This window comes from Macaca thibetana, chromosome 8 (genome assembly GCF_024542745.1).
Source record: "Macaca thibetana thibetana isolate TM-01 chromosome 8, ASM2454274v1, whole genome shotgun sequence".
In the NCBI taxonomy this organism is placed as follows: domain Eukaryota; kingdom Metazoa; phylum Chordata; class Mammalia; order Primates; family Cercopithecidae; genus Macaca; species Macaca thibetana.
This window is the reverse complement of record NC_065585.1, coordinates 89240965-89262934: the sequence shown is the minus strand read 5'-3', so window position 1 is coordinate 89262934 and position 21970 is coordinate 89240965. Positions and strand designations below refer to the sequence as shown.

The following is a 21970-nucleotide window of genomic DNA, read 5'->3' as shown; positions in this document are numbered from 1 at the left end:
CTGATTGCCCCAGAGCTGTCCTTGTCTGTCTTGAAAGGCTACACAGGGGCACACATGGCCAGCTCTCCCTTCCCTGCTGTGCCATGTGGGGTTCACCCTGCAACCCATCATACAACTTCTTACTCCACAAAAATCAACCATGCTTGGGTATGGAGTTCACTACACACACAAGCATGCTAGCATGCTTGCAGTCACTTCTGAAAGTCTAAGAAATGTTCACGTTTTTGGAAACAGGGCCACTCATATACATACAATGGGAACAGAGGTCTTGGCTGGTCAAAACATGTCCCCACCTGTCTACCAGAGTGTGCACCAATCCAGCTTTTGTGTCAGCTGCTTGGGCTTTCCAAAACTGCATGCATTTTGTCCAGGTTAAAACATTCAGTCGGCTTACAGGGCTAATATTTTAGCTTGATGATACATTTACTAGGATTAGTTTGAATTGTTGCTCATTATTGTCCATTGTGCCCTAGACCAAAGGAGTAGTCTCCTCCCTTAGAATTGAGTACAGTGAAGGAAAACATCCATGAGGGGGAGGAAAGGAGACAAGTTTGAAGTTTAGGGCATTTCTCAGACCCTGTGCATACCCTAAGGGCAGGGCAAAGATCAGCATTAAGGCTCCAGCATATGACTGCAGTGGTGGCCAATTTCGCCCATTTTATAGCTTTGCCTACAGCTAGACCTAATAGGAAATCTCCCTTTTTTTTTTTTTTTTTAATTTTGAGATGTGGTCTCGCTCTTTCTGTCAAGAAAGAGTGCAGTGGCATGAACACAGCTAACTGCAGCCTCAACCTCCCAGGCTCAAGCAATGCCCCTGCCCCAGCCTCCTGAATAGCTGGGAACCCAGGCATATGCCACCACACCTGACTAATTTTTTAAATATTTTTATTGCGATTAGGTCTTGCCATGTTGCCCAGGCTGATCTCGAACTCCTGAGCTGAAGCGATCATCCTTCCTGGGCTTCTCAAGGTGTTAGGTTTACAGTAACTTTTCAATCTAATCAAAAGATATACTCAGATATAAGTTAGCTGCCCCGAAACCCTCCACAGGATCTTCAAAAGACTGCTAGTGTTCCATCTGAAGACAGAAAGACATATGCCCTGCAACATTTTCTGCACATTGAGCTGCACCAAATGAGCTGCCCTGTTGCAAATCACCTTTAAATACAGCGTATTTTTTTTCAAATGCTACATATTTATTAAGCACACCATTTTTCCTGAGTATGGAACTCTGTTCTCTCTCAATGTTAATCTTTAATGTACAAGCCATCTTATGATAGGGTTTCAAAGTGAACCATGTAATACATTCAATGAGGAACATTTTTCTTATTAAGACTAATTAACAGGTTCTCGATTCCCACAAATGCCTATGTGCTTTACAGTGATTCTCTTTGCAATGACAATATTTAGCCAACCAAAATTTAACCCTTGAGAGTCCTTCATTACCACAGTCAATTGAGAAGTGAGTCATTGATGTTACATCTCTGCTAAGAATAGTCTGCAGATGTGCTTTTAAGGAAAGAGGAATTTAAAAATAAAAGTATTTGACAAGTTCCTGATCAGATGCCTATATTTACCACAACCAAATGAGAAATGTGTTGCACAAAAGTTAAAGTTTATCCTGGAAAATTCCTGAGACATGTTCAGGTTTGACCTCAGAAGTCTTTTTCCATTACTTCGGAAAAACATTTTGACTTCCTTGGGCCATGCTTTTTCTTATAACTCAAAAAGGACTTTTCTTCCTATGGGCTTTTGACCTCCAACCTCACAGATTGACAATTTATCGTGAAGTACATGTCATCAGAAATAGCTCGGTGTCATGTCTCTGTGAAAGGACAGCCTCGCTGGCACCAGGCACAGGATTCAGGGGCGACCATCTCGCAAATCACTTCTCTTCTTGGAGCCTCCACTTCCCCTTCTCAAAGCCAAGGTGTTGGACTTGATCATCATTATGGATCTTTTGAGCTTCAAGAGTTGATTGACCCAAATACACAGAGGGCCCAGTAGCTGGTTCCCTGAGCCCAGAGTCTGTACATTCTCAGGGGGCTCTCAGACACACATGTATACGCACAGCATGTTTTATTACTTCCATTGTTATTTCTGCCCTATTGAGTTTTCTGAACAAGGAAATCTATTTTATAAAAGATAGGGGATTTGCTGTTCCTGTTCAGAATACAACACAGAGATTGAATATGTGTTATTCATTGTAAACTAATTTTTAAATGTTTTTGTTAAGGAAGTAAGTTGTGCATAAAAGTATTGATAATCTCATGTCCAAACTGAATCAAGAGATGACTTTAGCAAACAGCTTATTCGATTTTCTTTTTTATCTTTTTTATTTTATTCTTTTTATATTTATTTTTATTTTTCACCATGTTGGCAAGGCTGGTCTTGAATGAACTCCTGTCCTCAAGCGATCTACCCTCCTTGTCCTCAAAATGCTGGGATTACAGGCGTGAGCCACTGTGCCCAGCCTCAATTTCCAATATTAAAGAAGGAGGTTTCTACCTGAAATCAGACTTAGAAGTTTACATGTGATGTTTGAATCAGGGTTAAGTAGAGATATAACTGACAGTCCAGGGATTCTGACCTACTCTCAAGGGTTTATAACATGAGTCCAAAGCTTCCCTCATTCTAATTATGTTCCTAGCTACCTACATGGTCAGTGTTAGAGTCTTGTGGTTAAAAACCCCACCAGTTCCCCAAAAATCATATGGATTTGAGAGCATAAATGATATAAGAAGATACAGCAAACACTCGTTGAGTGCTAACTGTATAACCTGCACAGTGCTAGTTACTCTACATACGTAGTTTTACTTATTGGGAGGCAGTGTTGCATATTGGTACAGACATGGGCTCTGAAATCAGACCGTTCTTGTTTTGCATGTGGCTTACAGACTGGCAATGGTGATTCAGATATGTGAACACAAGAATAAGAAATTTCTAAAAGGAAACATTGAGTGAGTTTCAATAAGCAGACAAAGCAGCAGTGTAAAGAATCATGGCCATCTTTTAAAGAAACTAGGGAATTGGGTGAGACTGCAGCTGCAACCTTTCAAGGGAGGTAGGGTCTCTGCAGGTCCTCCAAACAAACAAACAAACAAACAAAAAAGAAGAAGAAGAAGAAGGAGGAGGAGGAGGAGGAGCAGAAGGAGGAAGGAGGAGGAAAGAAACTAGGAACAGGCAGAAACAAGAAGAATAGATTAAAACTGAAAAGGTTCTGGATGCAATCATGAAAGAAGATGTAATAGCCAGAGTCCCTGCAAGAACAAGAGAAGGTGGCTTGAGAATGACTCAGTGAGCAGAGCTCTAGAGACATGTTACCAGATTTAAGAAAGTTAACTAAGTCCCAATTCAATTCAAAGGGGAACACCTAGAGCAATGCACTGAAATAGCCTTGCATGCTCAGGGATAATGACTCACAGTAGTCTTCTTCCTGGCCTGAAGGTTACCAAAATATGTAAATAAGAGGCAAAACACAAAGAGAGGATTGCAGTGGCTCATGCCTGTAATCCCAGCACTTTGGGAAGCTGAGGCGGGCAGATCACAAGGTCACGAGTTCGAAACCAGCCTGGCCAACATGGTGAAACCCTGTATCTACTAAAAAAAATACAAAAATTAGCCAGGCGTGGATGTGGGCACCTGTAATCCCAGCTACTCAGGAGGCTGAGGCAGAATTGCTCAACCTGGGAGGTGGAGGTAGCAGTGAGCCAAGAGTGTGCCACTGCACTCCAGCCTGGGTGACAGAGCAAGACTCCATCTCGGAAAAAAAAAAAAAGAGAGAGAGAGAGACTTATAAAAGAAGATGCCAAGAAATGAGCCTGCCTAAGTCAATTTAAAGAAGAAATTGGTGATCTTCTATGCCTGACAATATGGCTTATTATATAAAGAAAGAAAACCCTTGGTATAAAAACTCATAAAACATTATATAAAATATATCTTAAAATATTGAGACATAGCTGAGTTGGCAGGAATATAAGGACAAGAGAGGCTATAAACAACAGGAAAGCATTATCCAGAGCAACAAGTATGACGCTAGCTTTTACTCGGAGAGCATCTGCTCATTTCTATTGACAGAGAAACTGAGTTTTAATGAGCCCAAGTAGTGCAGGACACCAATCTGAAATATCCACATAAAGCCAGAACCTCAAAGTGTGGGAAAACTAGGATGGGGGTGAGGGGTGGGAAACGAAGGAAATAGTCTTGCATAGGGACCTTGCGTGATTCAGCCTTGACTCTGAGTAGAGAAGTAGATAAGATTAAAATGTTTCTTGTGAGAATTTCCAACTACCTGCTCACTCTGACATGGACATGTGCCTTAAATTCACATTACTTGTGTGACCTTAGAATCCTCGAGCTAAAAATGTAATTGAATGTACCATGGGTTGATTTTTATCCCCAAGCACCAGTCAGAAACAAACAAATACTCTCTGAAAAATGCACATTAAATCCATGCCTCAAATAATGCTCGTGTATAAAGTCCCAAAGAACATGAGCTCCCTCCCAATCAAAATTCTCTAAACACGTAAGGGAACAGACCACCATGAGTGAGAGGCAAAAGACCTCAGCAACAGATTGGCAAAGTCAGCAGATACTGAATCTATTAGATTCAAATATAAAATAAGTATTTTAAATATTTTCAAAGAAGTGAAAGCATGGTTCAGGAATAAGAGACAATCAGGTAGAGTAGGAACAAATATAATTTTTGAAAGCAAAACATTGAAAAACTAAAATAAAATCTGCTTGTGTAGATCAAACAGCAGATTAGATATAGCCAAAGAAGTAATAGGTAAAGTGGAAGAGAAATCTGAAGAAATGCAACACAAAGAGACAAAGACATATAAATTTTTTTAATGTTAAAATACATAGATGATATAGAGTAAAAAGGGTTAACATATATTTAATTGTACTTCCAGAAAAATAAAATAAAAGAAATTAGAGATAGGCTATATTTGAAAAGGTAATAGCAAAGAATTTTTTAGAGTTGATTAAAGATGTCTATCTTCATATTCAAGAAGCCTAATTAATCTTAACAAGAATAAATGGAAGTGAATTCTTAAGTATACACAACAGCATGAAGCTGCAGGACACCAAAAAAAACAAAGATAAATAGAGGAATATAAGGAGCTATAGGGTGCAGAGAAGGACGAAAACAGATTTTTACAAAGAAATGAGTTTTGTTACTAACAGCTAGGATCTCAAGAACAGAAATGGAAGTTAGATGATGTCAAAGTAGTATCTTCAAAGTATGGAGGGATTTAAAAAAACTCTCAGCCTAGAAGTGTGTATCCAGAAAAAAAGTATGTTTTAGTTACAAGAGTGAAATATATTTTCATAAAACAGAACAGAAAATTTAGTATTAACAGATCTTTACTAAAGAAACATAAAATATGTTGAACTCCAGGTAGAATGATTCTATTAAAAAGGTAGAAGATACAAGAAGGAATTCAGTGAGGGCAGGGATAAGAGAAGATTACTGTGTAGGTAAATCTAAGCAAACAGTAGTGGTATTAAAACAATTTTTAAAAGTCTAATTTAGGGGGAGTTAGAATTTAAGATAGATATAAATTCCTCCAAAAATAATAGCACATTAATCTGGATAGAATCATCAGACTTAAAAGGAGTTATGATGTGGGAATTATTTGGGAGGTGGGCAAATATTCTGATTTAGACCTTAGGTTAAATATGCACATTAAAATTTCTAAGATAATCTCTAAAAGAATACAAATAGAGTGTGTAACTTCCAAACTAGCAGCAAGAAAAATGGAATGAAGGATATATTAATCAATCAAAATGATGATAAGAAGAGCAGAAAACAAGAGCCCAAAAGAGTGGGCAAATATAAAACATAAATTATATATAAGTATATTGAAAATAACAATGATTGTAAAGGAACTGTAATCACAATTAAAACATGAAAGCAATTAGACTCTTTCTACATCTGTGATAACAATAATAATACTCCTAAAACATAAGGATTCAAAAAGACTAAAAGGTAAAAATATGATTAAAAAAAGATAGCTGGTGTGATTATTCTAGTGTCAGGAATAAATAGAAGCTGTCAATACAACATAGCTGATCACGTTGACTCATGCCTGTAATCCCAATACTTTGGAAGGCTGTGGCAGGAAGATTGCTTGAGCCCGGGAGCTTGATACCAGCCTGGGCAACGCAATGAGACCTCATCTCTACCAAAAAAAAAAAAAGTTTAAAGTTAGCCAGGCATGGTGATGCATTCCTGTAGTCCTAGCTACTCTGGAAGCTGAGGTGGGAGGATCACTTAAGCTTGGGAGGTCGAGGCTGCAGTGACCTGTGATTGGACTACTGCACTCCAGCCTGGGTGACAGAGTGAGACCCTGTCTCAACAAAAAACATAAATGACCCAGCCATCCCATTACTGGGGACATACCCAAAGGATTATAAGTCATGCTGCTATAAAGACACATATACACGTATGTTTATTGTGGCACTATTCACAATAGCAAAGTCTTGGAATCAACCCAAATGTCCATCAGTGACAGACTGGATTAAGAAAATGTGGCACATATGCACCATGGAATACTATGCAGCCATAAAAAAGGATAAGTTCATGTCCTTTGTAGGGACATGGATGCAGCTGGAAACCATCATCTCAGCAAACTGTTGCAAGAACAGAAAACCAAATACTGAATGTTCTCACTCATAGGTGGGAACTGAACAATGAGATCACCTGGACACAGGAAGGAGATCATCACACACTGGGTCCTATTGTGGGGAGGAGGGGGGAGGGATAGCATTAGGAGATATACCTAATATAAATGACGAGTTATTGGGTACAGCACACCAACATGGCACATGTATACATATGTAACAAACTTGCACGTTGTGCACATGTACCCTAAAACTTAAAGTATAATAAAAAAAAGAAAAAACATAAAAAAATAAAGTACAGCACATTGCCAGTGATAGAAGGTAATTACAATGAAAAATAAATAAATCACCAGGAAAATACAATAGTTCTAAACTTGTAGACAATAATATACCAACAAAATATAAAAGGCAAAGATTTTCAGAAATGTAAGGAGAAATTGACAGATTTTAACACAGCTCTCAGTAAATAATAGATTAAGTAGACAAAAATGAGGAAGTATGTAGAATATTTTAAAAATGCATTTTTTAAGCTTGATCTAATAATGGGCACATGGGGAGCATTGCACTCGACTTGATAATACATGTTATTCTAGAGTAGTGCATGGATCATTTATGACAACAAACCAAATTCTGGACCCTAAACCAAGTCTCAATATATTTCAGAGTTGGTTTCACACGATACATTTCTTTGACTACAACATTCTGATGTTATAAATTAATTTAAAAATATATAACGATGACTAGAAGAGCAGAAAGCAAGAGGGTTGGTCAGTTAAAAGGTAGAATTCTCAACACAAACAGAAATCACGAATTGAAGTATAGAGCATAATGTAACTTGAAAAATAATTTGGGTGAAATAATAATAAAAGCATTATATATTATTACTTATGAGTAAGTATTACTTATGAGTAACTAAACACTGCTAAAACAGTGTTTAAAAGAAAATTATAAGTTTAAAAATAATATGTTGGAAAAAGAAGAAAGACTCAAAGTTAGTGAGTTTGGTATCAAATTAGGAAGTTAAAATAGAAAATAGTAAGCCCAAAAAAATTTTTTTAAAAAAGAGATTATAATTATGAAAACAGAAATAAGTAAAATAGAAAAACACAATACAAAAGATTAACAAAATTTTTTTCTTTGAAAATAATAACAAATCGACAAATACCTAACAATGATGATCAAAAATTTAACAGGAAAGCACAAATTTTAAAAAGAAATAAAAAGGGGCATTAATATATTTGCTGAAGAAAAGATATTACTAATAATTTTCTGCCTAAAAATTTGAAAACTTGGTTGAATTGGACAAAGTTCTGGAAAGATACATATTACAAAAGCTGATTCAAAAAGAAATAAATACCACTTTATACTCAGTAGGATGGCCAAGACCAAAAAGACACTAACAAGTGTTGAGAAGGATGTGAACACATTGGAACCATCAAATATTAATGCTGGGAGTGTCACCTGGTACAGCCATTTTGGAATGCAGTTTGAAACACAGTTCGTCAAAAAGTTAAACACAGAGGCACCACATGAGCCAGCAGCAGTCCCATTCCTAGATATATGCCCAAGAGATTTGAACATATACATTTCAGAAAATTGGTACATTAAAGTGCATTACTTATAACAGCCAAAAATAGAAAAGATCCAAGCATCTGTAGATTGATGAGTGAATGAATCAAACATAGTATAGCCATGCAACAAAATATTACTTAGCCTTAGAAAGGAATGAAGTACTGATAAATGCTACATGAATAAACCATGAAAATATCATGCTAAGTGAAAGAAACCAGACACAAAATAGCAAATGTTATATGATTCCATTTATATGAATTGTCCAGAATAGGAAAATCCAAGACACAGAAGGTAGATTAGTGGTTGCAATGGGCTGGAGAGAAAGAGGCATGGGGAGTGGCTGCTAATAGAAATGTGTGGGGTTTTTTGGTGGGGAGAAAGGGGGGTGATGAAAACGTTCTGGAATTAGATGGGGGAATGGTTGGACAACACTGAATTGTACACTTTAAATAGGTGAATTTAATGGTAAATAAAATATATCTCAATAAAAAAAGGGGAATGGAAAGTCTAAATGTTCCATAATCACAAGAACATTAATCACTACATTCAAATCTTTCTAAAGAGACATCAGTCTCATTTGGTTTTACAAGTGAATTCTATAATCTTTAACAAACTATAGGTAAGAAAGTGAATACTACACAACTAATTTATCATGCTAGTATAACACTGACATATAAAATAGCAAAGGAATTCTGAGAAAAAAATTACAGGACATGTTTCTTATGAACATGGACACAGAAATTATAAATAAATATTAATAAACTGAATACTGCATTGTATAATAAGAGCCAAAGGCCAGTATCAGATTAATACATTTGAATACATATTACTATATAATATACCACATTAACAAATTAATGGAGGCACATCTCAATAGATGCAGAAAAACTTCTGATAAATTTCAACAACCATGAGTGATTTTTTTTTTTAATTCCACAACAAAGATCCTGTTCAATGATTGAGGTTGTTTAAAAAATCCTTAACAGGAAGAGACATAGGGATTAGGAAGAAACAATACTGTTTGTTTGAAGATTTATAATCAGTTACATTAAAAAAAAAAAAAAAATAGAAGGCCGGGAGCAGTGGCTCACACCTGTAAGCCCAGAACTTTGGGAGGCAGAGGCAGACGGATCACGAGGTCAGGAGATCAAGACCATCCTGGCCAACAAGGTGAAACTCCGTCTCTACTAAAATACAAAAAAATTAGGCAGGCATGGTGGCGTGTGCCTGTAGTCCCAGCTACTCAGGAGGCTGAAGCAGGGGAATCACTTGAACCCGGGAGGTGGAGGTTTCAGTGAGCCGAGATTGTGCCACTGCACTCCAGCCTGGTGACAGAGCGAGACTCCATCTCAAAAAATAAAATGAAATAAAATAAAATAAAATAAAACAGAAAGTCTAGGGGAAAATATTAGTTATTCATAGTTCATTAAATTGATGAATACAAGTGCAACATGCAAAATTCAATTATATTTCCCACCAGAAATAATAGACAATGAAGTTCTCAAAAAGAAATAATATATCCAAAGTAGCAAAAAATGTATCATATCTCAAAACAGATCTAAAAGATGTGTAGGAGTTTTATCTAAAAATTAAGAATTTAATCAGAAACATTAGAAGACATAATAAGTGGAGAGAAATACATGTGAAAAGACTATATCGTGAAGATGTTACTTATCTTCATGGTGGTAAATAGGTATTATATAATTCTAATCAAACTTCCTACTGGGTTCTGTATATATAACTAGCTAGCTCTGAAATTTATATAGAACACTCAAGAATAGTCAAGACACAGCCAGGCATGAAGACTAATATAAAATTCTGGTAACTAAAATGATGAAGCAATGCAGCAAGTATACAGGAAGGGATTAATGAAATAAAACAGCCAAGGAATGGACCCGTGCATATATGAATACTTAATATATGACAGAATTGGTACTTCATATCCACGAGAATGAAGAATCCTTTGTGATTTGAGGACTAAATATATGTATATTAAAAATCAAGGCCGGGCGTGGTGGCTCAACCCTGTAATCCCAGCACTTTGGGAGGCCGAGACGGGTGGATCACGAGGTCAGGAGATCGAGACCATCCTGGCTAACACGGTGAAACCCCGTCTCTACTAAAAAATACAAAAAAAAAAAAACTAGCCGGGCGAGGTGGCGGGCGCCTGTAGTCCCAGCTACTCATGAGGCTGAGGCAGGAGAATGGCGTGAACCCGGGAGGCGGAGCTTGCAGTGAGCTGAGATCCGGCCACCACACTCCAGCCTGGGTGACAGAGCGAGACTCCGTCTCAAAAAAAAAAAAAAAAAAAAAAAATCAAAATGGGCCAGGCACAGGGGCTCATGCCTGTAATTCCAACACTTTGGGAAGCCGAGGAGGGTAGATGCCTTGAGCTCAGGAATTTGAGACCAGCTTGGCCAACATGGCAAAACCCTGTCTCTACCAAAAATACGAAAATTATCCAGGCATAATGGCACGCACCTGTAGTCCCAGCTACTCGGGAGACTGAGGCACAAGAATCACTTGAACCTGGGAGGTGGAGGTTGCAGTGAGCTGAGATGGCACCACTCTACTCCAACCTGGGCAACAGAGCCAGACTGTCTCCAAAAAAAAAGGACTCCTGCCTCATAGCACAAAATAAAAGTAATTTCAGATGAATGAAGAAATAAAATATGAAAAGCAAAATAAAACCATTAGGAGAAAGTATAGGAAATGAACTCAGGATACGGATTAATTTCTCTTAAAATTACAGAAAATGAAAAGCATACAGAGAGTTATTAATAAATTCAACTACATTAAAAATGAGTACTTTTTCTTTCATCAAAAGACTTCACAAAATGGGAAAGAGAAGTAGATAAACAGTAGATATTTCCAGGAAATATAATTGGCAAAGGATTAGTATCCAGAATATGTAAAGAAGTTTATGTAAAGAAGTTTTAATAATCAACTAAAAAGGCAAATGATTTGGGCATTTCACAGAAGAGGAAATACAAATAACTAATAAACTTTGCAAAAATGTCCTCAAACATTTTAGCAACCATAGAAATATATATCAAAATCATTTTCAGCAAGTTGAAAATTTAAAAGTTGCACAATGCCAAGTGTTGATTAGTATGAGGAGTGACAGGAACTCTTGTGTACTGCTAATGGGAATGTATGTTACTGTATGTATTTTATGTACTATCACTTTAGAAAATAATTTGGCATCATCCATTAAAGTTTAATATACACAGCCCCAAAACTCAGCCATTCTACTTTTATGCATATGCACTAGAGAATTCTTACATACATATCACTATATAAGTACAAGATGATTCATAGCAGCATTATCTGTAATTATGGCAAAACAACCTAGATGTCCATTGACTATAAAAAGGAAAAAGCAATTGTGACATAGTCATATCATGAAATCCTATACTGCCATGAAAATGAATAAACCACAGCTATATTCACATGTATGAATGGTTTTTGGGGTTTTTTGTCTTTTTTTTTTTTTTTTTTTTTTTTTTTTGAGATGGAGTCTCACTCTGTTGCCCAGGCTGGAGGGCAGTGGCATGATCTCGGCTCACTATAAGCTCCGCCTCCCAGGTTCATGCCATTCTCCTGCCTCAGACTCCCCAGTAACTGGGACTACAGGCACCCGCCACCACACACAGCTAATTTTTTGTATTTTTAGTAGAGACAGGGTTTCACTGTGTTAGCTAGGATGGTCTCGATCTCCTGACCTTGTGATCTGCCTGCCTCTGCCTCCCAAAGTGCTGGGATTACAGGCGTGAGCCACCGTGCCCGGCCACATGTATGAATGTTTAAAACACAATGTTGGGTGGGAGAGGCGAATCACAGAAGGGCACTATACTCTGATTATTTTATATGTATTTAATTTTATATAAAGTGACTATATGAATATGTCTGCCCCGTTAATATGAGCCCTTTCCCGAACTAAGGAAAACTTGCAAAATATTTTCTCCCTAAGAGAAAAGGCCCTGGAAATCAGAGTTTAAACTTTCTGGCCTGAAATTATGTCTGCAGGGTAAGTTTTTAAACCATGAACAGATAAGATAAAAGTGGTTCCTCAGAGCATGTGCTATCTAGGGCGGGAGATTAGGGTGGGATCCTTCCCACTTAGCCTGCTGATTGGCCACTATTGCCCCTAGTCAAATCAGAAGATACAATCTGTCCCTTCTCCATCACACACAAAAAGCCTTTGAGATAATGAGAAAAACAATTGTAAGAGTAACTGTTACCACAGTAAGAGTAGCAACAATGTTATTTCAGGCATTGTTACTCATGTACACAGGTATTCAATACCAAGCCTTGCTAAATCAGCTGCCATGCTGTCAGCAATGCCAGCTGCATAAGCCAAATCTAACAGAAAAGGCCTCCGACTGTATGCTTCTGAGAATCTTCCAAAGAAAAATCTCCTTGGCTGTCTGGAGCTCTGAGCCATTTCTGTCCGAAGGGCTGACTGATGGACTGAGCCAGTGAGAGATTACCATTCCCAACCTGCAGCCTCTGTGCTGCTGCACTTCGTCCTCCTGCCTCACTCCACCCCGACACTTGGCTCAACCCCCACCCTGAAACTATAGCTTTATTCCCAGGAAGGCAGAAAAAAGCTATGCTGAAAGTTCAACTCAACCATCACGTGGAGGTACCTGGCCCAGTGCAGGCTAACTAACCTTGGAACTTTTATCCACATGTTACAATGTGCATAACAGGGGCTCAACCTCTCAGTAGGCACAGCCATTCTGCCAAGGTTTTGGCACTGGGAGATGAATCAAAAACTTTAACTGACTGATTTCTTTTCTTTTTTTTTTTTTTTTTTTCTTTTTTTTTTTTTTGAGGTGGAATCTCACTTTGTAGCCCAAGCTGAAGTGTAGTTGTGCAACCTCAGCTCACTGCAACCTCCATCTCCGGGGCTCAAGTGATTCTCCTGCCTCAGCCTCCCCAGTAGCTGGGATTACAGGCACACACCACCAGGCTTGGCCAATTTTTTTGTTGTTGTATTTTAGTAGAGATGAGGTTTCACCACGTTGCCCAGGCTGGTCTCGAACTCCTGAGCTCAGGAGATCTGTCCGCCTCGGCCTCCCAAAGTGCTGAGATTACAGGCGTGAGCCACTGTACCTGGCTAAGTGACCAATTTCAAGAGGGGATCAGTAGTAGTTCCATTGTGACCAGCTTGCCCAATAAAGTTTAGGGGACAGTGGCTTTATGTTTTCACCATCAGACAAATACCTACTCAATGACAAGCAAAACTTTTGCCAGACAGTATCTTCTGAAAGAGATTCCTGCAATTATCCAAGGAAACGACCACTTAGGTCAATGGACATTTACAGAGTGAAAGACAGTGAATCTTCAAAGAGGAAACTCTTATAGAAGAGCAATGGTGCCTGCCTCAACCGTATGCTTATTGTCAAAAACCTCAATCCCTCTGTTTAGAAAAATTGGATAGGGAAAAATTCATTCACCCCAGAGAAGTAACTTAGTCCTATCTTTCACCCAATTTTTTTGAAATGATGGTATAGCCTACCTGATTGGGAGGGGAAAAAAAGGAATGAAGCAACTAATAGTAAAAATACACAAATCTAGACCTATATAATCCAGTGATCTGGATAGGACCTTTATGATCTGTCAGCCAAGAAAGAATCAAAGCCAACTCTAGGAATTGCTGATAATTAAAAGGTAGGTGAACACAAAAGAATATTAGGAACCATTCTATGTGGCAAGACTGAAAAGAGGATATGACTTCTTAATAAATTAGATAGAAAGTGAGAGCCAAATCCGTGCATCATTCCAAGGTTGAGATCATAGACGGCAGATGGACCCTAGGGCTCTTATTATACCTGAGAGGGGAGAAAGGGAAGATAACACACACAGACGAGCCTTTCAAAAAGGTTGGCCAAGAAAGAAAGGGAAGACCCCACATAATAACAGGGGTGGAAGTAAAGTTTCCATTCAACAAGTCCTTTGATTCTTTTACACTGTTCTGTACAGCTATGTTAGTATCACTATCTACTATTATCATTATTCTTTCATTAAAAGTTTGTGGAGTACCATGAAATGATATCTGTCCACTACTATATAAAAGCCCTGTAGTCCTCCCTTCACAGAATAGAAACCGCTAATCACCAGCAGTTCTGTTAAAGACTGCAATAAAATTCAGGCAAGACATTTTTTCTTGATAACTTCCTTTTAAGAATACTGTCTTTTCTAACCTGTAGAATTTTAAGGGACAGCCTATAAGCTCCTTTTCTTTCTAGCTGAAGAATTAGGAGTCTGAGACTGGGGAATTTGAGACTTCTTTAAGTCAGTTTTGATCCTTGGTTTATTAAACTATTCATTTTAAAGAAAGGTAACATTAACCTCTCACAGTAAATTGTGCCTGTCAAATACTTTGATACGATGTCAGTTGGCGAGTGAATGACACCGAGCCCCCACCCTCACTCCCAAGATTGAGTCAGCCCCAGTTACAAAGCTCGCTGGCAAGCAAACTGCCTGTCAAGTTTGCTAAAAAGAACAGCAAAAGTGGGAACAGCCAAGCTTGTACAATTTTGCAGTTTCTTTCTTTCTTTGGTATATTTTTAGGTTGCCAGGAATCGATTTCCTCTTCTCTGCTTTATAAGTTTCTATTCATAAGCCTGGCAATTTATTAAACTTCATTTTATTCACATAAAATAGTCACTGCTCTGGAAAACAGTGACTCAATAAAGCCGTCTTCTTCCCATACACCTGGACTTCTAGCCAGAGAACAAGATGCGGTGTGCACAAGTACCAATCAATGAAATGAAAAACGTTTTGTGAAAAACAAAATTTAGTCTTGAAAATCTGAACATTTCTTTTACAAGTCACTGATTGAAGGGATTTTTGCAATCAAAATGAATCCAGGCAAACCCATGCTACTGGATTTTGATTAATTAAGCCAAAATCTGCACATCTGCATAATGTCTAGCTCATAAGTGAGATGGGTTTAATCAGTGAGGAAAATGTGGTTTGGGGAAGAGGCTGCAGGTGGAGTTTGCTAACTAGCACATTTTATTTATTTTTCTCTTAGTGGATTTCTACTTTTTAGTAAGGTTATTATAATCCTTGGTTTTCTGGTTTCCTGCCCACTATTCATCTCTCCCACTAAAGATCTCCCACATGCCCTACATAACAATAATCAATTAAAATGCAGTAGTCAACCTGGTTGGCTGAAGCTTTGCTTCATAGAGCAGAGATGAAGCTAGAAGCCACATTTTGTGCATTATGTCTATTCCTAGCATCGTAAAGAACCATGGTGAACCAACCAAGACAGCCATGTATACAAATAAACAAAATTACTACAAATAAAGAAAAATAAAGAGAGTGTCAGTGGAAGGATAAGCAACTGCCTGTGGCTCTGTGATTGAGGCCTTACATACCCAAAAGAGCGTTTAGCATTGAACTCTTCCAGTAGCCCTAAAATCCAATGTTATGACTTATTATATAAATAATAAATGACTTGAACTTTTAGCCATGGTGGTATTAAGAGATTAGCAAATCCTCTCAGGTTAAAAAAATAATAACATATAAAGTTGGACAAAATTGTCGAAAATTGATGAAAGGTGATAAATTGAGATATTTATTCTTATTTTATTTTATTTTATTTTGCGGTAGTTCTCTCTTTATATAGACTCTGATTCTAGAAACAACTCGCCTGCAGCCGGCTGGCTGGGCTATTTACAGGCCCATTGTGGGCTGTACCTTGGCCACCTCCCGGCACGGTGCTCAGCTGTGACGCCAAAATAAGTTAGGGCCGGCCGGGCAGGGCAGGGCGGGGCGGGGCGGGGCAGGGACCGGGCCTGTACACACAAGTGCTGGGGGCTCGGGGCCTCAATACTGCCGAGGGCCGGGCCGGGGCTGTAAACACCGCCAGGGCGGCCCTGCCCACCCCTAGTGTTTCGGTAACGACTGGAAGCAGAGCAGCCAGGCAAGTCCGGAAGGCTCAGGCCTCCGACAGGCGGCTCTGGATCCGGTCCACCCACTGCTGGACCGAGGGCACGTCCTGGGCACAAAAGTTGTAAACGAGACGTGTTGTCTTCACGTCAAAGAAGGCCTTCTCATCCACGCTCTTAGGGGCGCCCATGGTGGACGTGCCAGGTGCCACAGCCTCCACCTCCGCCAGGTTCATGACACCCTTGCACTCAGTGTCCACACGGTGGCCGTAGTAGCGCAGCTCGTGCTTGGTCTTGTCCAACATGAACCAGCGGGCCTTCCAAGGCTTCATGAAGTCCTCCTTCTTGTACAGAGTGCCCTCATAGGACCTGTTCTCACTCTCAGCTGTCTGGAACTGGCTGTACAGGGTGCTGGTGCTGCAGTGGGCAGCCTGGTGGGAGCCAGATGCGGTCGAGCCACTTCTCTGGTCCCTCTCCAGGCTGAGGCTCAGGGTGGAGCCCAGGGGTTCCTCCTGCTGGTACATAACCAGCGAGCAGCGGTGGTGGGGTGCAGGGGATGCTAGGAGGCAGCTAGGGGTGCCACGTCCATCTGGCCGGGCTTCGAGGCACTGTGCAGCCTCATCCGTTCCCAGGTGTCCTTCCAGCGCTCAGCAGGTCAGCCCAGCTCTGTCTCCAGCCTCTGCAGCTCCTCCAGCAGGCGTGAGATGGCGTCAGGCTGGGCTCCGAGGCAGCTGTGGTAGCAGGCCACACCATACTGCGCCTGCTCTGGGGCGTGCCTCCCTCAGACCATTCTTCCTTTGGGGCTCAGGGGGCCCCTGGGCCAGTTTCTGGTCATAGGGAGGGCCCTCGGCCAGCATCTCCTCCGTGTAGAAGTCCTACACCTTCAGATTGGACACGTTGCTGTAGGTCCGCAGGACCTCTGTGTCCTCGGGTGCATGCATGTAATTGTGGAACATGGGTGTCCTCTTGCTCATCCGGTCCACACACAGACCTGCAAGGCAGCTGGCTCCTGCGCTGCCCTTTCTCTTACAGCAGCCCCAGCTCAATGTGCTCATAGTCAGAGTCCAGCAGGAAGGTCCGGAAACAGCGAGACACATGGTGGTAGCCAAGGAACTTGAGGTAGAACTGGCTGAACTCAAACTCAGTGGGGAACTGCAGGTGGACCTGGTGTAGGCAGTCCAGGAACTACAGGAAGATGGTGTGAAGCTGCTGCTCTGTCCAGCCAGAATGTGGTCTCTCCAGTGGCTGAAACGATGACTGAAGGACAGCCACTCCTTCTCCACCAGCAGGCAGAACCCCTCCAGCATGCGGTAGAAGGGGTCTGACAGCAGCTGCACCAAGGATACCACCTGCGTGGTGATGGCCCAGCCGTCCTCCAGGCCCATCAGCACGGAGGAGCTTGAGTACAGGAGCTCCCCACCAGCACCAACACCTGCAGCAGCTTATGGATCTGTATCAGCCACTCCAGTCCTCCAGCAAGGGCAGGAAGGAGGCTAGGCTGGGCTCAGCAGCAGAGCAGCCTGGGACACATGCCTTCAGCAGCTTCTTGAAGCTAGCCTTTACCTGACGTTCCTGGAATACCTCAGTGGGCACCAGCTCCCACTGCTGCAGGGGATCTGGCCTCACACTCTTGAGTTGGACTTTGTCCCCGAGGATGTAGAGGGCTGCTCGCTGCAGCCACAGGAAGTCCTGGTTGGGGGGCAAGGGGCACCCGTTGGCCTGGGGTGGGGCCAGCACGTCTCTGCCAGCTAGCCAGGTGCCCACATTGGCACCAAGCCCACTGCTGCGCCCACTAATCCCGACACTGCCCCCACTTACCTCAAGGTGCAGTCAGTCTGGAGGCTGAGGCTGCCATGGGGTTGGACAGTGTGGTGACCCTGGCTCTGGGGCTGGGAATGTGGCTGCCCATGTAGGCTGAGGAGAAGCCGCTAAGTGTGTTGCGTCCGGATGCACCGGAGTAGCGGGGCATGGAGCTGACCACAGCCTGCAGGTACTTCTTCTGCTCCACGCTACTCAAGTCCGCCTGGAACTGGCCTGGAGAAGGTGCGTTCTGGGCCTTAAAGAGGCCGACGACACCTATGCCATGCAGGCCCCCAGAACGCAGCAGCATTGCCTTGGACCACCCGCTGCCCCAGCAGACCACGGGGAAGCAGTTCTGGCGGTAGCAGTGGGACACGCACTGCAGGGCGTTGTCCTGGACACTCTGGGGCGCGATCAGCAGCCCCGGGTAGCTGCAGCAGATGGCATACATGCGGCTGACCGGAGAAATGCAGAAGGATTCAGACTTGACCCAGCTCAGGCGGCTGCTCAGGGTGCCCAGGCCGAGGTACTGGTAATCGCGGCAGCAAGTCCTTTCCACCAGGAGGCTGCTCACGGTCATGCGGTCTGAGGGCTTCAGGGCTAAGGACGGGGTCAGCATGCTGGGCTCCAGCTACTCAGACACTGAGATCTCATCCTCCTGGTCCTCAGGGGGCTGGCCCCAGCGCTCCTAGCTTGGGGGGTTGTACTTCTTGTGAGCAACATGCTGCCGCCCAATGGTCTTCTTGGCATTCTTAACCAGGTTCCGGGACAGCGTTCTGAGGGAAAGACCCTTGTTCTTGGTGACACGGGGTGGCCTGCCCAGTGTGTAGGCAGAGCCCAGGATGAAGGATAAGGTGGCCCTGACATCCAGCGTGTACCGTAGCTTATGCAGCTGCTTGCAGAAGGGCTCGACACTGTCAGACCCCCCCTCATCATCAAAGGCCATTTTCAGCAGCTGGAATGTGCAGGAGCGCAGCTGCAGCCCATCCTGCAAGAGCTGGTCCACAGGGGTCTGGACGCTGATACACTTCTCCTTGGTCAGCGCGGCCACCGGGAAGGAGCGGAACACCACCTGCTCCCCCACCTGGGGGTCTGTGAGCATCCCTGTGAAGATGACGTGGTACGTGATGAGGAAGACGGCGCCCTCAGCTGGGAGCAGTGCTGGCCCCCCTGCACTGCCCCCAGCACCCTCCTCACGCCCATCCGGTAGCAGGTAGATGCGCAGGCCGTCCAGCACACACTCCTCACCAGACAGCAGGCGCGGCCTCAGTAGCTTTGGTTTCTGGGTGGGCATCAGCCTCCAGTTCTCCTGCTGCACAGCCTTCAGGGTCTCGATGTGCATCTGGATGATGTCTGGCACCATGACATGCAGCCCCTTGAGGTGGTCACTGGTGACCCCACTCTCTGTGCAAACCTTGTCCACAAAGCGATTGATGAAGCAGAACACAGCCCCAGCTACACTGCAGGTCTCTGTGTCCTCAAAGCCGCTCCCCGTGTCATAGCTCTTAGCCACACTGCCAGCCATGCTGTTGGGGACCAGGCTGTTGCTGGCACTCTCTAGGTCACCCAACCTGGGAGCTCCTGAAGCAGGAGGCTCTTGCTGCTGTCCAGGGGCAGCAGGAGGTAGCTCATGCGGTTGGCATAGTGGATGGCCTGGCTGAACACCATGCTCTCCTCTTTCTGCATCAGTTCCTGCTGCTTCTCACCGCTCAAGGATGGCCACAGGCACCACTGCTCAGAAGCCACGTCTAGGGCAGAGTGCTTGCTCGTCCTCCTGGGAAGGTGCCTCCCCAACCTCCTGGGCAGGGGCCTGGTCCTTGGTTGGCTCCAGGTACAGGGCCCAGATTTGAGTCTGCGTGTCCCAATAGAACATGGCCTCCCAGAATTCTGGCATGCTTCACACCACGTGCTCCTGCACACAGCTGTAAGAGAACTGCCTCACCCCTCCGGCTCAGCTTCCAGCTTCGTGACCAGAGGCAGCAGAGCAGCCAAGATGTCATGCTCGTCCAGAGAAGTGCAGTCCTGCAGGCAGCAGTTCATCATATGGATGACAAAGTCAAACTGCTGGTTATCCAGGACGGCCAAGTTCTGCTGCACATACAGGTGCAGCTCCTGGGCGAGGCAGCGGCGGGCAGCTCGCCTCTTCAGGGCCCTCAGCACGGCTGGGAGCAGCTTCTTGGCCTCAAGCATCTTCCCCTCAAACTCATGGGAGATGCAATTGCCCACAACCTCCAGCCGGCCAGCGCTGTTGACCTGCAGCCCTCTGCACCGCTCCAGTATGGCAGTCATGCGGCCCCTGAGGGCCCTGTGGTCCTCCTTTCAGCCTTCGTGGCTAGGTGTGCCCCTTGCATCTTGGCAGTAGCCTGGTCCACGATCCGCTGCATGGTGCCCTCATCCAGCTAGGGAAAGGGCTGGGGCGCCCATCGCAGATGGCTGCTCTCACCCGCCTCTGTACCTTGTGCATCGCCAAGTCTGGGTACAGGTTCTCGTTCTTGTAGAGCTGCTCCGCCAGTTCCTGGATGTGACGCAGGACACACTGGGGGTGGTTCTCATCCGCCCGCCTGCATGCCACCTCGTGGGCCACCAGCTCATCAAACAGTTCCGTGGGGCGGTACGGGACCCCACGCTCCAACATGAAGAGAGCAAAAGCCATGCCCTCCAGCACCTTCATCAGGAAAGCGTCCTCCACCAGCCCACACTGGCCCAGGAAGGCTGCCTTATGGAAGTGGACGACAGGCTCCGGGTGAATGCGCATGACGTGCAGGCACCAGAGATAGCCCTGCAGCAGCCGATCGAAGAGCCGCCGGAAGATGGCATGCAGCTCTTTGTCCTGCATCTTCAGGGAGGAGGGGGACGTCGTGGGTGGAGGGAAGACAAGGTCAACCAACTCCAGCTCCAGGTCCAGGACCATGCTCAGAACACTGTGCGTCTGACTCTGCAGTGGCTCTAGCAAGGGTGGAATGTGCACACACTCAGGGATGGTCACCGTCCCTCCATCCAGATCAGCAACGATCACATCTAGCAGCTCCTGGTCTCTGCCTAGAGGGCCGCATTGACCCCGATGATGAAGCGCATGGGTGTGCTGAGGACCTCCAGCAGCTGGGCCGGCAGGATGGGCACATAGGTGAAGCTGTATCTGAGAGGAAACAGCAATGCCAGGAGGCCCCTGCAGGCATCAGCGAGCTGCTGGTAGCTAGGGGACAGGAAGAGAACCTTGTGCTCTGTGAGGGCGACACAGGACAAAGACAGCACATTGGTGATGTCCAGCTGGCAGAAGAGCAGAGCCACGCTGCAGCTGCTGATGGGCAGCGAGTCGGCCAGTGGAGTCTGGATGACCTGCCAATCACCAGCCCCCAAAGAGATCGTCCTCTGCGAGCCCCCAGCCAGGGGCACGGTGCACGTCAGCAGGTTCCTAATTACATTCCCTGGGAACACATTCAGGCCCTCCATGTGGATGGCATAGATGAGGCCGAGGCCATTCCTGAACACCTCTGTGTGGTCAAGTCGCTACACCAGCACCAGCATCTTTGGGGCAAACATCTGGGCATATGGGGCAGGCTCTGTGGGCGACAGGTGCATCTGGCCTCCCTCATCCTCCTCTTCCTCCCTTTCTGTGGCATCCTCAGCACGCATTGTTTCCTGTTGTGAAGGCTCCACCGGCTCCCAGAAGGTCAAGCAGCGCAGTAGTGGCATTCAGAGTTGATGTCGGTGAGGACAGCAACAAAGGTTGGTGTATTCCTCTTCAGAAAAATTAATCAGAATTCAGAGTTGACATAATATATTATCTAAAATTTCCCTTTTTGGGCAAAACAATTACTAAGCATGCAAATAATTAGGAAAGTATGATCCATACTCAGGAAAAAAAGTAATCAATAGAAATTGACTCAGAGTAGCAGCCGGGCACAGCGGCTCAAGGCTGTAATCCCAGCACTTTGGGAGGCCAAGGCAGGTGGATCACCTGAGGTGAGGATTTCGAGACCAGCCTGGCCAATATGGAGAAACCCTGTCTCTACTAAAAATACAAAATTAGCCTGGCGTGGTGGCATGCATCTGTCATCC

The 21970-nt window shown here is 43.9% G+C and overlaps 3 protein-coding genes and 1 pseudogene across 8 annotated transcripts in view; 3 read left to right on the top strand and 1 right to left on the bottom strand.

Annotated features, from left to right (window-relative positions):
• CHCHD7 (coiled-coil-helix-coiled-coil-helix domain containing 7) overlaps positions 1–21970 on the top strand; it is a 1019570-nt gene that overhangs the window by 234261 nt on the left and 763339 nt on the right. The window lies entirely within an intron of this gene.
• The window catches only part of TGS1 (trimethylguanosine synthase 1), a 553145-nt gene that overhangs the window by 167783 nt on the left and 363392 nt on the right, over positions 1–21970 (top strand). The gene's annotated exons all lie outside the window — the stretch shown is intronic.
• Positions 1–21970, top strand: part of XKR4 (XK related 4) — a 429208-nt gene that overhangs the window by 332568 nt on the left and 74670 nt on the right. The gene's annotated exons all lie outside the window — the stretch shown is intronic.
• Positions 16162–21970, bottom strand: part of LOC126961573 (myotubularin-related protein 5-like) — a 32369-nt pseudogene continuing 26560 nt past the window's right edge. Inside the window, exon 2 of the transcript XR_007728339.1 lies at positions 16162–21651. The product of XR_007728339.1 is annotated as a myotubularin-related protein 5-like (transcript). The remainder of the gene's footprint in view (positions 21652–21970) is intronic.